The sequence below is a fragment of the Hordeum vulgare genome, chromosome 1H (genome assembly GCF_904849725.1).
Source record: "Hordeum vulgare subsp. vulgare chromosome 1H, MorexV3_pseudomolecules_assembly, whole genome shotgun sequence".
Taxonomy (NCBI): domain Eukaryota; kingdom Viridiplantae; phylum Streptophyta; class Magnoliopsida; order Poales; family Poaceae; genus Hordeum; species Hordeum vulgare.
In genome coordinates this window covers 22,976,111-22,987,083 of record NC_058518.1, presented here as the reverse complement: position 1 = coordinate 22,987,083, position 10,973 = coordinate 22,976,111, and the positions used below count along the sequence as shown (strand labels likewise).

Sequence of the window (10,973 nt, the reverse complement as noted above, 5' to 3'; positions counted from 1 at the left end):
CGCTGCACCGTAGACGATAATCACCTCCCAGCTGAGGTGAACTCGTTGGTCAGTGACGGCCATGCTAACAAAAAACTCCCCGCGGTCCATGTCCTCCACCAAGAACGCATTCTCCCTAACACCGAGAAGGATGCCCCCAAAGTGACCCGTCGCAGGGAGCCACTGCCACGCAAAATGGTGACGAGACAGCCGCTGGAGTTCGAGCATGCTAAAATCCTGGCGAATCGTTTCCTGAAGTCCCACAATGTCAATCTCTTCCTGGCGCAAATAATCGATGAGGTGCTGCCTCCGGCCAGGGAGGCCAAAGCCCCTAATGTTCCAACATAGGAGCTTCATTTAATAACCTCGTCCGGATTCCTAGGCCCCGCAAGCGGGGCCGAACTAGCCCACCCATCAATCGTAGGACGGGGGAGATCCTTAGGCGGGCGCCCCCGGCGTCCCCGAGCAGAGGGAGCTCCGGGGGTCACCCGGCTGGGGGAAGCAGATCTAGGAGCCGCCCCATGGACCTCGCATCGGGTCTCAGTGGCCTCCCGGACAGGGGGGAGCCCATCCCTGGGTGCCACGATCCCACCCACTACCGGAGTTGCACCATCATCCCTGGTCTCTATGACCAGGTGATTGCAATCTCTGGCAATGGCTAGACGAATGCTTGATGACAACAAACCTTCCCCTGCAAGGGCACCAGAAGAATGCTGCTAGCACTCCCCGGCAATGGAACTAGAAGAATATTGTTGATGGCCCACCAGCGCATGGGTTCGCAGCAGTTTTCGAGGGTAGAGTATTCAACCCAAATTTGTTGGTACGCCAGACAGGAGGTGAGAGAATACTCTCGAGTATTAGCAGCTGAATTTGTCAGATTCAACCGCACCTGAAAGATTAGTATCTGCAAGCAAATTAGTAACAGCAAAGTAGTATGATAACAACGGTGTCAGAAACGATCTGTTGACACGACAGACTATTTCTAACGATTGTATCAATGGCGCCAAGTTGCCTCGTTGACGGAAATTGTCAATTCCCGTCAACGACCAGTGAACCAAAATTGTAGCAGGTAGCAAGAGTGTAACGAGCAATAGCAGCGGCAAGGAAAAGCAGTAGTGACAACAGTAGCAAGTAGCAATAGTATCAAGCGACAGTAGTAGCAACAGTAGCAGCAGAGCAAGACAAGTAACATCAGTAGCAACAGTAGTAGCAGCACGAGAGCAAGACAAGTAACAACAGTAGTAGGACAAACTGGTAGGCAATGGGTCGGTGATCTGTTTGGATGATATTCATCATGCAAAAGCTATAACACGGAGAGATAAGTGGCTAGCTCTCGTTCGTCAATGTGATGTAGTCATGCATTCCGTGTGTCGTCATACGTGCTTAGGGAAAAGAACTTGCATGACATCTATTGTCCATCCCTCCCATGGCAGCGTGGTCCAAAAGGAAACTACGGGATATTAAGGTTCTCCTTTTAATAAAGAACCGGACCAACGCATTAGCACTTGGTGAACACATGAACTCCTCAAACTATGGTCGTCATCGGGAGTGTTTCCGGTTATTGTCACTCCGGGGTTGCCGGATCATAACACATAGTAGGTAACTACAACTTGCAAGACTGGATTTAAAACACACATATATTGGTGACAACATAATAATTTCAGATCTGAAATCATGGCACTCGGGCCCTAGTGACAAGCATTAAGCATGGAAAAGTAGTAGCAACATCAATCTCAGAACATAGTGGATACTAGGGATCAATCCCCATCAAAACTAACTCGATTACATGATAGATCTCATCCTACTCATCACCGCCCAGCGAGCCAACGAATAGATTACTCACGAACGACGAAGAGCTTCATAGAATTGGAGAGGGGAGAAGGTTGATGATGACGATGGCGACGATTTCCCCTCTCCGCAGCCCAAGACGGACTCCAGATCTGCCATCCAGATGAAGAACAGGTGCTGGCGGCACCTCCGTATCGTAAACGCAGCGAAAACTTCTCTTTTTATTTTTTCTGAGACGAAAGGGATATTATAGAGCTGGAATTAGGGGCGGCAGAGCCGTGTGGGCCCCACAAGCCTGCCCACCGCCACCAGGTGGGGTGGTGGCGGAGCCAGGGCTTGTGGCCCACTCGCCCACCCCCTGAGGTGGAACTTGGCGCAGATATTTTTTATATTTTCCAAAACTGCTTCCTGTAAATTTTCAGGACGTTTGGAGAACTTTGATTTCTGCACAAAAATAACACCAAGGCAATTCTGCTGAAAACAGCGTCAGTCCAGGTTAGTTTCATTCAAATCATGCAAATTTGAGTCCAAAACAAGGGCAAAAGAGTTTGGAAAAGTAGATACGACGGAGACGTATCAACTCCCCCAAGCTTAAAACCTTGCTTGTCCTCAAGCAACTCAGTTGACAAACTGAGAGAGAAAGAAAAACTTTGACAAACTCTATTTGATCTTGTTGTTGCAACTATGTCTAACTCATAACCAGAATTTCAGCAAGATCACAAGTTAACCACATAAGCAAGTGACACAAAGGTCTCACGGTAAACTAATATCAATGGCATAATCAGCTAACGAGCAAATAATAATGAGTTTCAAATACCAACATTTCAATCAAAACAAGCATGAAGCAATATGAATAGGTGGTATCTCGCTAGCTCTTTATGAGACCGCAAAACAAAAATGCGGAGCACTTTCAAAGATCAAGGGCTGACTAAACATTGTAATTCATAGCAACGAAGATCCAGTCATAGTCATACTCAATATCAATCAAAAGCAAATCATAAAAATGACAGAGGTGCTCTCTAATTGGTGCTTATATAAGAGGAGGATGACTCAACAAGAAAATAAATAGACATGCCTTCGCAGAGGGAAGCATTGATTTGCAGATGTGCCAGAGCTGAAGCTTTGAAAACAGAAATAATAATTTTGGGTGGCATGCTTTCATTGTCAATGCAATGACCAAGAGTTCTCAATATCTTCCATGCTACTCATGCTATAGGCGGTACCCAAACAGAAAAGTAAAGTTTTAACTCCCCACCACCAATCAATCACACTCCACGGCTAGCCGAATCCTCAGGTACCGTCCATACTAACATCAATCCGGGGGGAGTCTTGTTTTACAGTTATGTTTTCGATTTAAGCGTGGAACTGGGCATTCCAATTACCGGCCCCTTTCTCGTGAATGACTGTGAATAAACACATGTCGAGGATAACACTCCTAGCATGGAAGATACCAATAGCCCTCTGTCACCACATGAGCGGTTTGGGCATGCAAAACAGGTTATATCTTGAAGGTTTAGAGAATGGCATATGCAAATTTACTTGGAATGGAAGGTAGATACCGCAAATAGGTAGGTATGGTGGACTCTCATGGAAAAACTTTTGGGTTTATGAAGGTGGATGCACAAGCAGTATTCCGTTTAGTACAAGTGAAGGCTAGCAAAAGACTGAGAAGCGACCACCTAGAGAGCGACAACAGTCATCAGGATGCAATGAGTTTGACTAACATTAAATGCAAGCATGAACAGGATATAAATCACAACGAACACGAACATCATAGAGGCTATGTTGATTTTGTTTCAACTACATGCATGAACATGCGCCAAGTCAAGCCACTTGAAACATTCAAAGGAGAATAGCATCCTATCATACTACATCATAGTCATCTCAAAATCTATGTTGGCATTCAAGACAAACCATACGAAGCTCTCAGCTAAATAAGCATGGCATCAGAAACTATGATCTCTAAGTTGTCATTGCAAACCTGGTTCTCTCACAGTAAAGCTAAATCTGGGTCGACAAGCTAGTCATATTTACAAAAACAAAATAGATAGAGTTCATACCAGCTTTTCAGTCTCAGTCACTTCATCATATATCATCATTGCTGTCTTTGATTTGCACGATCGAACGATGTGAACAATAATAAGCGCATTGGACTAAGCTGAATCTTCAGGAAAACACAAAGGAGAAGAAAAAATAATATGGCTCTTTTGAAAGCTAAACAGGTAAGCATGCAAGAACCAATAAGCATTGTAACGAATATCTTCTACCTTGACACAAAGAAAAAGAAAGCTATTTACACGGGAAAGCTCCCAACAAGAAAAAGAAGAAAGAAAAATATTTTTGGGTTTTCTCAAAAGGACACAAAACAAGAAAACAAGAAAACGAAAATAAACTAGCATGGATAATACAGTGGCAAAGTATAAACACCGGCTAACAAAGGGAAAGCATAAGCATGAATGTAAAGTCGGTGAGAACACGTACTCCCCCAAGCTTAGGCTTTTGGCCTAGCTTGGTCTACTCCCATGGATGGTCCTGGCAAAACCCAAAGTCATAATGGGTGTTATACGGGAGTGCTGCAGCCACTGCCTGAATAGCTGCCTCACGAAGTCGAGCAGCAGTCGTCTCCCTCTCATACTCCTCTGCCTCTTCTATGGTTACTAGTTTACTGCCCGTGCGTTGCCACGGAGCAACGAAACACATTGTTATTAAATAATTGTTTTAATTTAAAAGTGTCTTTCAAACATGACATCATGTGATTTTGATATCTATAATAACAAATTCATTCTCTATACATTTATTTCCTTATGCTTCTTCATGCATAGGCAATTGTCGTGTCTCTTCAACCACTCTCTCCTCGTAAGAAGATAAAGCGATATTTTTCTCATTGCCATTTCTTTCTCTTCACCTTTTTCTTGCCATGGTGTGTAAGCCCTCTTTTCAAAATCTTCTATTATATAGTATACAACCCAAAAAGCATATGATTCGATCACCTCCAAGTTTCAACATGACACTAAGAGCCAACATTCCTGGTTAACAGAAAACTATGACAACAAACTACCATCACACGGAATATATAAGTGTGTGTGTATATTCTTCAGGTTCTCAATATCTAACACCGGAAATGTACATAATAACATTTCACTGAAAGTTTCTTGTGATATGCACGTTCGATCTTCGGGTTCCTTTTCTCCTATCAAAGCATCTCCTTTTCCAATCTATCAAAAAAAGTAGCTCCCACGCAAATGGGGCTTGGATCGGCGAAGCAGCGAGAGAGGAAGTACTCGTCAAGCTCGATAATGATCGAGAACCAGCTTGATACTTGACTGGTGGTGGTAGGCCGTGAGAAGACATGATGCAGTCTAGCTCACTCACTGCAGGAAGTAGTTCTACACACATCAATATTCAAACACAAAAATTGAAATATGACACACTATTCAAAAAAAGCGCAATGTGCACGCAACATGATATTATTTTATTCATGCACTTGTCATGCGCACAACAGGTGCGCATTTGAATTTGAAAATGAAGTAATCATTATTGGATATGCATATATAGACTTTTCATGCATAAATTGAATCTTACATGCACCTGCAATCATGAATCAAACCTGCACATGTGAAATACCTCTATATTGGTGACGATTGATTTTTTTTTTCCATTTTGGTAGCCATCTGCAATCATGCATCAACTCTCCAAATCATATCATGATCTAAATTGTCCCAATTTGGAAGTCTGCACATTATAACAAGCATCAATTTCAAGGTTAGGGAAACGCTAATATGATTCACTTTTTACAATGCATTTTCACCCATAAGATGGCAAAAGAAATTGGATTTGACACTATAGTGATCATCTGCAGATTTTGAATTATTGCTTTTAAAACTTGTGAAAAAAGATGCTCATATATTGGCATATATTAAAAATCAGTGAAAAGATGCTAAATTATTGCCATATTGTTTTAATGAAGTCAGATTACTGAAGATTCCGTTCTTGACAAGAACATATTTATTTACCATTGTGCAGCACCGCATAAACTATCAATCACAGATATATCAACAACATGGTTTTCACTTTTAGAGATTCTCAAAAGCCAATTCAAACTGATTAGTACAGGTGGAGGCCTCTCCTATTTTCTTCAATTCATCTTACCTCTTTTATTTAATCTTCTTTCAACATCTAAGATATATTATTGAAACAAAGTACATACCTCACTGGATTATGTTTGTCTCTAATATGGTTACCCTGGAACAATTGGAAGTATTGAACTGATGGGAAAGAAGCCAAGCCTGCAAGTCAACGAGGAATATGAAGTTAACTCTGATATGCTGCTATCGCCATCTGTGTGACCTCGTCGGTTCTCCAATCCATCTGCCACGCTCTTCTCAAATGTCTGCTCCCTGCGGCCTATCCATCACAACCATAATACTATCCCAAGGGGGTAGCGATGTTGGAACGATGCCGCCACCCGACTCGCCTTGGAGTCTTAGGATTTCGCCCGATGGCCATGGTCCGAAGGTGCTGGGCGAGGAGAGGGTCCCCAACGACCACCAAGGTGGAAAACGACGTCCACAGACGACGTGCCGTCTAGGCTTTCGCTCAGAGCCACCTCGCCGAGCAACCCCACGCAATCGGACTAAGGACGGCACAGTGAAAGGTAGACGCTTGGGACCTCCCTGAAGTATATGCTTCTGAACAGTACATAAGATCTGAAAGATTGACAAGTATTTCCTATCAGCATTTTCAAAATGGAAAAATGACAAGACAAGTACCCAGATTAAATGCTGCTAAGTAACCAAAACTCAAGAGCAGGTGCTTGGTTTGCCAATCTAGCATGGAAAAAGATAATTGGCCCTAATACGATAATTGGGTACAGACCTGCGCGAGCACCATCTCGCCGGACTCGCAGGGGCGGCAGCGGGGCTCTCTCTCTGTGCGGCGCGGCGAGCAGTTAGCGCTAGGGCTCGAGGCGAACTGAACTTGGGGAAGACGCGGAGGGTGGTGGTGCGGCAAAGTAACGGAAAGCAAGCATAAATAAATGCCATCCACAACTGGAGTACACATGAAATTAAAAAAGAATAGGAAAGTAAATGTCACCTCTTAAGACTAAACTGTTGAAGGTAATGAAGATCAGGTACATCAGATGACTCCTACATAAATGATAGAAAAATGGTTCTCAAATACTAACGTGTTAGTGCCTTACATGTAAAAAAAAGCGCATTTAGAGCATCAAACATCAAATCAAATAATCAAAAACTTCAAAAGCTGACAAAGGTCTACATTTGGGCATGACAAAGATTGATCATAACATCCAGGGTGTATTAGTATAAGGTCAGATACAAATCATCACTAAATATATTTACCACAAACAAGAAACGTGGTTTTCCAATGTAAGAATAACACTGAAATTGCTCTGATTAATATTAATGCTTGTACCTCATCTGGCTCCCTAACATTCTCGTCGAAGTTCTTCTCATATTGTTACGAAGATGCGCCTTTGGTTCCTTCCTCTTGGATCAATGGTATGCATGCACGGTGCCATTTCTTCTCGGAGGTCTACCAGGAATAGACCCTGGCTTGAACCTTGACGCCTCATGCCTCGCAAGCTCCGGCGGCACGGGACTATTGCTCTGCACAAGCATCTGCTTAAGTTCATAGAAAATGTCAGTGTCCTCCATGGTCAAAAACGATGTCGAGAGCCCCTTCTTCCGGGCACGTCCGGCCCTCCCGATACGATGCGTGTACAAATCGATCGAGCTGGGCATCTCGTAGTTGATCACGTGAGCGACCTCCGGGACATCAATGCCGCGGGCGGCCAGGTCGGTGGCCACGAGCGCGTTGAACCTGCCGTTCCTGAACCCGTCGAGGCTGGCCTTCCTCTCGTCCTGCGACTTCCCCCCGTGCAGCGCCGCACCCTGCTCAACCTCGCGTATTCCAAATCATTCGTCAGCTTCTCCACGGAGTTCTTTGTGTTGCAGAACACAATGGCCGTCCTTCTGTCCTTGCCGAGGTCAGCGAGGATCCTCGTCAGCCGTGGCATCTTCTCTTGCACCTTCACCATGACCACGTTCTGGGCGACGAGGTCCGCCACCTTGCCGGCGAAGCCGACCGTGACGGTCACCGGGTTCCGGAGGTACTTCCTGGCGAGCCGCTCCATGGCCGGCGGCATGGTGGCACTGAACATGTGGGTCGTCATGTATGTCCTCGCCTCGTCCAGCTCCTCGTCCGTGTTCTCCGGTTTCAGGTGGCTCGGCGGCATCTCGTCGAGCACGCCGACGACCTACGGCTCGAACCCCATGTCGATCATCCTCTCGGCCTCGTCGATCACCACGTAGTTGCACCGGTTGAGTATGGCATACCTGCTCTCCAGGCAGTCGAGGAGCCTGTCCGGCGTCGCGACAATGACCTCGCACCCCCGCTCGAGCATGCTCGCCTTCTTCTGGATCGTCGACTGGCCGTCCGCCTTGCCACCCACGATGGACACGACCCTGATGCCTAGGCATGCCGCGAGCTTCACCGTCTCCCTCTCGATCTGTTGCGCCAGCTCCCGTGTCGGCGCCAGGACGAGCGCGTACGGGCCCTCGTCCGCCTCGCTGTGGTTGGTCGGGGGTGGCATGCCGGTGATGTAGGCCAGCATGGGGAGCACGAAGGCGGCGGTCTTGCCGGAGCCGGTTTGGGCGACGCCAATGACGTCGCGCCGCTGGAGGCCGAGCGGCACGGCGGCCATATGGATCGGCGTGGGCTTTCTGTATCCGGCCCTGTCGACGTTCTGGAGCAACTCGGCGCCGAGCCTGCTCTTCGCCCAACTCTGCATGGGCCGGGGCACGCGGGAGCCCCCTGTAGGACATGCCGAAGTCCTTGCGCAGGATCCGCCGGTCGCGCTCCGTCATCTCGTCGGCGCACTTGTCTGTCCAGTACATGTCCACGCGTATGTCCAGGGCGTCGTACGTCGCCGCGGCGCCGGCACCGTAGTCCTTCTGGAGGGCGGCCGCCGCGACCTTCTTCTGCTCGCGCCGGTCGATGCCGGCGAGGAAGCCGCGGACGTAGAGCAGCAGCGCGCCGTGCGCTGGCTGGTTGTTGGCGGCGTCGACGCGGCTGGTGTCGTCTGTGCTCGCCCAATCGAAGCGGAACCTATCCCGCGGCTTGGCGACCACGATGGGTCCGGCGTCCCTGCCGAGGCCAACGCGAGAGGGGGATATGGCGGATGGGAAAGGGAGTTGGGGGAGATGGGAACGTGGGAGGTGCGTGAGTGGGTTGTTGGATGAATCTCGTACGTGGGTTGAGATATAATTAGGGCATTTTTTGGTGAACCGGTTTTTTCTTTATTTAATCGTCTGGTTTATGAAGGGATGGAAAAAAAATCAGTGGAAGTGCCAGCGACAGGAGGTGGAGGTGGGGAGCTAACAAGAGGTCGAACCATCCTGCTGGTTGAACCATCACGACGGCACATCCTGACGAGGTTCGCCGCCTTGCCGGCGAAGCCGACCGTGACGGCCACCGGGTTTCGGAGGAACTTCCTGGCGAGCCGCTCCATGGCCGGCGTCATGGTGGCGCTGAACATGTGTGTCGTCATGTATGTCCTCGCCTCGTCCAGCTCCTCGTCCGCGTTCTCCGGTTTCAGGTGGCTCGGTGGCATCTCGTCGAGCACGCCGACGACCTGTGGCTCGAACCCCATGTCGATCATCCTCTCGGCCTCGTCGAGCACCACGTAGTTGCACCGGTTGAGTATGGCGTACCTGCTCTCCAGGCAGTCGAGGAGCCTGTCCGGCGTAGCGACGATGACCAAGCACCCCCACTCGAGCATGCTCGCCTGCTTCTGGATCGACGACTCGTCGTCCGCCTTGCCACCCACGATGGACACGACCCTGATGCCTAGGCATGCCGTGAGCTTCACCGTCTCCCTCTCGATCTGCTGTGCCAGTTCCCGTGTCGGCGCCAGGACGAGTGCGTACGGGCCCTCGTCCGCCTCGCTGTGGCTGGTCGGGGGCAGCATGCCAGCGATGTAGGCCAGCATGGCGAGCACGAAGGCGGCGGTCTTGCCGGAGCCGGTTTGGGCGACGCCGATGACGTCGTGCCGGAGGCCGAGCGGCACGGCGGCCATCTGGATCGGCGTGGGCTTTCTGTATCCGGCCCTGTTGACGTTCTGGAGCAACTCGGCGCCGAGCCTGCTCTTCGCCCAACTCTGCATGGGCCGGGGCACGCGGGAGCCCCCTGTAGGACATGCCGAAGTCCTTGCGCAGGATCCGCCGGTCGCGCTCCGTCATCTCGTCGGCGCACTTGTCTGTCCAGTACATGTCCACGCGTATGTCCAGGGCGTCGTACGTCGCCGCGGCGCCGGCACCGTAGTCCTTCTGGAGCGCGGCCGCCGCGACCTTCTTCTGCTCGCGCCGGTCGATGCCGGCGAGGAAGCCGCGGACGTAGAGCAGCAGCGCGCCGTGCGCTGGCTGGTTGTTGGCGGCGTCGACGCGGCTGGTGTCGTCTGTGCTCGCCCAGTCGAAGCGGAACCTATCCCGCGGCTTGGCGACCACGATGGGTCCGGCGTCCCTGCTGAGGCCAACGCGAGAGGGGGGCATGGCGGATGGGAAAGGGAGTTGGGGGAGATGGGAACGTGGGAGGTGCGTGAGTGGGTTGTTGGATGAATCTCGTACGTGGGTTGAGATATAATTAGGGCATTTTTTAGTGAACCGGTTTTTCCTTTATTTAATCGTCTGGTTTATGAAGGGATGGAAAAAATCGGTGGAAGTGCCAGCGACAGGAGGTGGAGGTGGGGAGCTAACAAGAGGTCGAACCTTCCCGCTGGTTGAACCATCACGACGGCACATCCTGCTTTAATAGTAGAGATGTAGTATCTTCATTTTACCTGAAAGTCAAAGAAATCAGGAGCAGGAAGGGTAATATGGAAAATACGCTGCCGGTTAAATATCAAGCGGTATAGGAGGGATCGATGATCTCTCTCATGGAACTGGTAGCGTGTTAGAGCGACACGATCAAGGTAGGCTGTACGGAGAGGAGGGTCTTCTGGACGGATGGATACCCCAAGAAAATTTGCTAAGCGTGTAGCATAAGCTCCACCGAAGAAATCCCCCTCACTAGCATTTTTATTCAGCCTGCTTGCTATTATAGCTCCCATATTGAAGCTCCTGTCACCTGTTACTGCGCTCTTAAGGATACTAAGGCCCGAAGCGCATAGGTGACATTGTGCACCCTTG

General features: G+C 49.2%; 1 pseudogene; it reads right to left on the bottom strand.

The window, feature by feature from the left end:
• Window positions 1-7,280: 7,280 nt before the first annotated feature.
• LOC123395871 lies at window positions 7,281-10,337 on the bottom strand (annotated as a pseudogene).
• Window positions 10,338-10,973: the final 636 nt, after the last annotated feature.